Source organism: Ovis aries, chromosome 13, assembly GCF_016772045.2.
Source record: "Ovis aries strain OAR_USU_Benz2616 breed Rambouillet chromosome 13, ARS-UI_Ramb_v3.0, whole genome shotgun sequence".
In the NCBI taxonomy this organism is placed as follows: Eukaryota; Metazoa; Chordata; class Mammalia; order Artiodactyla; family Bovidae; genus Ovis; species Ovis aries.
Window position 1 is genome coordinate 72,344,120 of NC_056066.1, and position 7,228 is coordinate 72,351,347.

Genomic DNA, 7,228 nt, shown 5'->3' on the forward strand with positions numbered 1-7,228 from the left:
AGAGACTAGACCTTCAGTCCTCTGTCTGGGTATGAAGAGTCGGGGAGGGAGGAAGGGGCAAGGATATTGGACTGTTTCCCCAACAGAATTTCAACCCACCATCCAGCTTCTACTTGAATCTTCTCTGCCTCTAGAGATTCCTGGTAACAATTGCTGATTATTTTGGCAAGGTGGGAGGGGGTTCATATAAATTGAGTGGGTTCTTGGATTTACCCCTGCTGTCTTAGAACTCAGCTTTCTTAGTTCTCAGTTAAATATGTTTCACTTGTTCCATCTTTCAAAAATTTTGTTGTTGCTTTTCCTCTTATTGGTCCTTTTTAATCTGTGCTTTATTTGTTGTTGCTAAATCCCCTTGTGTTGCTTTCATGGAATTTCTAAAGAGAGCAGAGCGCAATGCTTGGGTTCAACTCATCATCTTTAACTGGAAATTGGTACATGTTTCTATATTTGTTGTACCTACTGGGCAACATGGAGATGGGGAAGTGCCCTGGCCCACTGTTGGCAGAGGGAGGCCTCTTCTGATTCTCAATTTTTCCCCCTTTTTGGGAGTGGATCAATCAGATTGAAGAGATGTCAAGCTAAAGGAAAAGCTCATTACTATAGGCTTTCTGTGTTGAAGACTAAGGGTATTCCCACCCCAACCTTATTTGTTGATGATTTGGTCTGTATTTGTGAGAATAGTCTCAGGATGACTGTCCCCATCTTCCATGATTCTGCCTTCACCTTGATAACATCTGGCGTGTGTGTGTGTGTGTGTGTGTGTGTGTGTGTATGCACGCACACATGAGCACGTGTGCGTGCATACACTCCTCATTCTTTAGAATGCTGTGCCCTCAGCAGTATTCAGACTCTGGCTCAGAGAAATGTGATAGGAGCGTTGCTCTTATTGGCTCCATTGCCACGGTTTCAGAATGCTGTTTATGTAAGGATCTGGGTCTCAGGTTTTCTCAGGACTCACCTAGGTCTTTCTCTTCATGCCTCCTATGTGGAGACAGCGCCATAACTTTGCGTTAGTTTTACAGCCATGTGTGCTAATTCTCTAAGTCCGACTCCTTGCAACTCTATGGACCATAGCCCACCAGGCTCCTCTGTCCATGCGATTCTCCAGGCAAGATTTCTGGAGTGGATTGCCATGCCCTCCTCCAGGGGATCTTCCCGACCTAGGGATCCAACCCATGTCTCTTACATCTCCTGCGCTGGTGGGTTCTTTACCACTAGCACCACTTCGGAAGCCCCTCAACAGCTGGGTTGTCATTTCCTTTTCCAGGGGATCTTCCCAACTCAGGAACTGAACCCAGGTTCTCTTGCATAGCAGGTGGATTCTTTACCATCTGAGCCATCAGGGAAGCCCTTTATAGCCATAGGAACATCCACCATACATGCTTAAATACAGGGCCAACCAGAATATAACACATATCTCCATCCATTTTCCAATTTAGAATAGCCTCTGGAGAATCCCAGGGACGGAGGATCCTAGTGGGCTGCCGTCTATGGGGTCGCACAGAGTGGGACACGACTGCAGTGACTTAGCAGCAGCAGCAGCAGCAGCAGCAGCAGCAGCACCAGCACCAGATTCTTAGTCATCTTAAAAAAAAAAACACAAAAAACAACCTTTAGGGCATAGTGGAAACAGGTATTTACTTACAAAATTTTTTGGAATAATTACACACATTTAGAACTATATATTACAAAAAAAATTTTATTTATTGCTTTATTGCTTTTTTCCATTTATTTTTTAACAAAATTTATTTATTTATTTATTTTTGGCTGCCCTAGGTCTCCACTGCTGCTGTTCTCTAGTTGTGACGAGCAGGGGCTACTCACTGTGGTGGTTTCTCTGGTTGCAGAGCACGGGCTCTGGAGCACATGGGCTTCGGTAGTTTCAGCTTACAGGTTTAGTTGCCCTGAGGCATGTGAGATCTTCCCAGCGGGGATCAAACCCATATTCCCTGTATTGGTAGGCAGATTCTTAACCACTGGACCACCAGGGAAGTCCTGCCACTCATATTTTAAAAAGCAATTTTGTTCAAGGTCTTCACCAGCATCTCGGACATCAGTGTTCTTGTCATCTGTAGGGCCATTTTGGGGGGTATCATCTTAACAGTTTTCCACACCACGTTATCTTTATTTCCGTTTAAGGTATTTGAGATACATTAATGTTTGAATCTATATTTTTGCTTTCACAGAAACCTGTATCCCAAGCCACAATAATGCATTATGTCAGGGCAGGTTTGGGTTGTTTAATTTGTCCTGGTGGTGTTTGTGCATGACTTCCACAGACAACCATTTCCTGTATTGATTTTAAAGCAAGCTTTAAGAGGCTTGTTTACAAAGACATCGGACGCCTGCAATTGTGAGGTGATACCTCCAGCAATAATTACTAAATCTGTGTCAAATTTCTTTGCCTTCCTTATTTACTGACTCTGTCAGGTGCCATCTCTAATCATCCCAGACCAGCATTGATTGAGGTCATTTCAGGTCGTCGTTTCTTCCCCAGACAGGATTTTTGTTCGAAACAAAGAAACTGAGAGTGAATTCCCATAATATGAGATTTTATAAGGACTAAAATTTAGGGCAATTCTTTTCTGAGAGTTAATTTTTAGAAATATATAATACTTAAATTCTGTACTGAATTGGTCTTATTACTAATTACCAGTCCTCTTTCATCATGATCTCCTTATTTCTGGTTCTACACTTTGATCCAACAATCAGCAGGCTTTGAGTACAGTTGTTTTTAAGTATCATTTACACACTGATGACTTTCAGTTTTATACCTTCTGACATCTCCCTTGATCTCAGCTTATATATTCACCTGGCAACCTAACACTTCCAATTGATGTCTAGGTAAGCATCTCCAATGTAAACCATCCAAAGCAGAATACCAAAGTACTGATTGATCCCCTCACTCCCTACTTTAGAATCTGTTTCTCCTTCGTGCGTGCATGCTCAGTCACTCACTTGTGTCCGACTCTTTGCAACTCCATGGACTATAGCCCGCCACGGTCCTCTGTCCATGACATTTTCCAGGCAACAATACTGGAGTAGATTGCCATTTCCTCCTCATTTCCAGGGGTTCTTCCTGACCCAGGGATCGAAACCCACATCTCTTGCAGTTCCTGCATTGGCAAGGAAGATTCTTTACTGCTGAGCCACCCCACTCCTCCTTATTTCAGTTAATGACTTCATGCATTTTTCTGCTCAGGTTCAAACACCAAAATGTTATTCTTTATTCTGTTCTTTCCCTCATCAACCCCCACTACCCAATTCATCCCAAATTCTATTAATACTTCCTTCAAAATCCACTCATTCTCATCTTCAAACCTTTTCATGTGCTATTTCCTGTCTGCAACATGTCCCTTTGGACATGCATAGGACTCATTTCATTCAGGCCTCTGATGAAAGAGATGTTTAGATGTCCTCTTCCCAAAAGCAACCCACTGACACCTTACCTTCAACTTTTCTGTGTCCTTCTATTTCAGATTTATCTCTTGTTAAAGAACATATGAGCTTTATACTTTTTAATATGGTTTATCTTTTTATTTATTTTGACCCTTTTGACTATTTATATTTAGTGTAATTAAGAATGTATTTAACTTTAAATCTACCATTTTACTGTGTAATTTCTATTTTCCTCTATCCTTTATTTTGTTCTGTTGAAGTTTGTGTTTTTGTGGCCTCTTTTGTCATCTTAATAATTATACATACTTTTACTATTCCTTTATAGGCTACCATAGAGACTACAACAAGTGTCCTTGACGTATCAAAGTCCAACATTAATGTGTATTTTTATCTTCTTCCCAGTCAATGCAAGGGTCTTAGAACACTTCAGCAGTGTTTACCTCCTCCCAACCTGGTTGTGAGATTTAAATGGAATAGGGTATGTAATGATAGGGACCAAATCTTGCTCAATCTTTCTCTCCTCTTATTGAGGGAGAGGCTTCCTATCCTGTTTTCACCCTTTGGTTCTATGGGCTGTCAATCATTGCAGCTATTTTTCCCTGGACCAGAGCTGGAGAATGGAGCCCATTGGGTCAAGCAGAAATCGGAGTTAAAGGAAGAGGTGTAGCATCTTTCAGATGGGAGAGTGTGGGAGGTGTGAGGCAGGAAGTTGGTGGTGTCCGGGTGGCCCAGGAAGTCAACATGGAAGAATGAAGCCTAGAAAGCACTCTGGAGGCATTTCTCTTTGGTTTCTGGTTATTTCTGCAGCAGCTGTAGCTCGTGCTGTATTAAACAAACACACATATCACATATTCTATCTTGCCCAAGCTAGATTACCATAGATTTCTGACTCATGTCTAAAGTCACCTAATTCAGTGATCAGACACTGAAGGACCCTCGCATGAGGTCATTTTGCTCCTTCATCCTTTCTCTCTTCAGAGCCTTTATCACTCCAGTTCTATATCGTCGTCTTCTCTGTGATTCTTACTTTCCCATCAGATCTGAGGTTGTGTGCAGAGAAATTTAATCATTCGACTTGGTCTTCTGGTGAGCTATCTGGGGGTTCAATTGGTGTTTGAGGATGTGTTGATTAACTCAAAAGGCTCAGGCATCAGAGTCCTTGGTAAGGGAGTGAGGGTACTTAGAAAACTCCAGTATGGTTGCCAGGACTTCTGCCAACTCCCAAGGAGGGCTAAATTTGGACTTCCGTGAATTTCAATGGCTAATTTCATTTCCACTCAGTTCCACCAAACCCAGTTTCTGGGTTTCAGTTTCTGGAAGTGTGTCCTGAGAATCCACATATGTATCAAGCAACTGGGAGATTTTAGCATGACCAAAACTTGAGACTCTCTGGACTGAGTCTTTTATGAAACTCTGAGTTAACAGTCTTACTTCTTCAGATTTCTGAGCAGAGCAGTTTGGGAAAAGTTATGACCAAAACAAGCCAGTGAGCTTAGTTTCTTATGCTAATGGTTCCAGAGGCCTCATAATTACATGACAACACGAGTGTCCCATAATTAGCGTCTGCTGTTCTGTTCCTGGGGGTCAATTGTTCTGCAACAATGGCCATGCTCAGCCCTGGACAGCCCGGATCCCACTCAGCTGCTCCCCTCCACATTCCATTCTCATGAGAGAAGAGCCCCGAGTTCTCAGGGCTTTAACCCTCTCCTGCCAGGACCCAGGGACCAGAGCCAACCTGGGGGAGGTTCACGATCTGATGCTGGGCACCTGAGGGAAGTGGAAGAAAGATTCTGAGAAATGACTTGAGTGTTTGGAGCAGCCAGCACTTTGCATCTAAGATTGTGTTTCTCACTCTGATCTAATGAAGCATTAACTTTGGGGATGGAGGCATAGGAATCCTCCCAGTGACTCTGATTATATTAGGATTTGGGACACATTGACTTAATCCTTACCTCTTTCAGGCTGAAGAGTTGGCTAAGAGGGCAGGGAAACTTACCCCTGACACATTTCTGTCACTCAAACTCCCAGAACAGGCTTTCTCCTCCTCGGTGGGGTGACAAGTGACCAAGCAGCGGAGTGGTGTGGTGAAAGAATACCACTGAATCTGACCTGGAAACCTGTGTCAAATCCTGGCTATCAGCCACCAGCTATGTGACTCTGGGAAACTTGTTTCATCTCTGAGCTGCTGATTCCTTGCCTATAAAATGAGGATAAGCATGCTTGCGTGCATGCTAAGTCACTTCTATCATGTCTGACTCTTTGGGACCCTGTGGATTGTAGCCCACCAGGCTCCTCTGTCCATGGGATTCTCCAGGCAAGACTACTGGAGTGGGTTGCCATGCCCTCCTCCAGAGGATCTTCCTGACCCAGGGATCAAAACTGTATCTCTTATGTCTCCTTGCACTGGCAGACGGGTTCTTTACCACACGTGCCACCTGGGAAGAGAGGATAAGCACACCCACCTTTATTACTTGGATATTTCTTTCCTCCCTTCTCTCTTTGTTTTTCAGGAAAGATCCTTTTACTGGGGTGGACATGGAGCACGCACTAGTCCATGATAAAATGACTTAAGAGAAAGATCCAGAAGGGCTGACTTCTCCCCCCTTACTCAGTCTTAGAGCAAAGTCTGGGCACAGAATAGGTCCCAGTGGAACTTGAGACAAGGCAAAGTCTTTAAGGCCTGGACTGGGAGGAGGGGCTGGGAGAAGGGCCCCCCCACCTTTGCCGTCCAGCCCAGCAGGGTTCCGGCTCTAGACCCTCATAGACACGTTCCAGTTTTCCAGAGAACTGGGGGGCAAGAGGAGGAAGGAGAACTGGACGGGGGTGGGGGTGAGGAGGTGAGTAACAATATTTATTTTTTAAGCATCTACTGACATCACACTACTTGGTCTGACATCCCCTGTAACCATCACCTGGTACAGTTTACCAGCATAAATAAAAACTCAAGGAAAATAAATACATTGGCTCCTATGAGGTTGGAGGCGGTGTGGAAGCAGCGTGGTGGGCCTCTGGAGGGGTGGGGGTGGGGGTGGGGTGGGGGTGAGGTGGGGGTGGGGGTGAGGTGGGGGTGGGGGTGAGGTGGGGGTGGGGGTGAGGTGGGGTGGGGGTCGGGGGAGCTACCACAATTCAGGTGGGCGAGGAGCAGACAAGACAGGAGGCGCCCGTGGGGGAGCGTGAGTTTTAAGTGTCCTCGTGAGTTTTAAGCCCCCTCGTCGGGGGCTGTAGTCCGTGCGACCTTGCAGGGCGCGGGATGCCGAGCTCTCATCTTCCGGGTCCACTGGCTCCAGGTCTGTCTTGGCGGCATTCTTTCTGTCCCATTGCTGATGTAGGAAGCCCAAAAGAATGTTTTTTCTGTCACGATGATCTGTTCAGACGGGTACTCCCGAGTGGGCAGGGAGACTGAGGGACGTCGGTTCGAGGCTTTGCACCCAGAGTCGGCATGAAATCTACTAAAATCGCTTTTGTTGTAAACAGGCAGTGCTTTCAGAAAATCTGCCATCTTGTTTCCTCAGCTGCCGCCACCGCAGCCGCCTTCTTGCCCCCAGTAACGCCCCCGCCCCGCCACTTTTACAAAATTCTTGGCATTATGAGTTTAGCACCCAAGGTTCTGACCAGTGGATGGTACTTGGGTGTCCACAGAAACCACGTGGGGAGCTTTTATAGAATGAAGACCTGACCAGTTGAGCTGGAATCCTGGCAAGGGCATGATTAACTGGGGATTGAGTGTTTGAGGAGAGCTCTGAAGGTCCTCCTGATGGCACTGCTCACACCCATTCATGAGAGACTCTAAAGGACTGTGACGTGTAAAAAGTGGGTGATTTTACAGAGG

At 45.3% G+C, this 7,228-nt stretch overlaps 1 pseudogene; it reads right to left on the minus strand.

Annotated features, from left to right (window-relative positions):
• Nucleotides 1–6,598: 6,598 nt before the first annotated feature.
• On the minus strand, nt 6,599–6,966 carry LOC105610215 (DET1- and DDB1-associated protein 1-like; annotated as a pseudogene).
• Between the last annotated feature and the right edge of the window lie 262 nt (nt 6,967–7,228).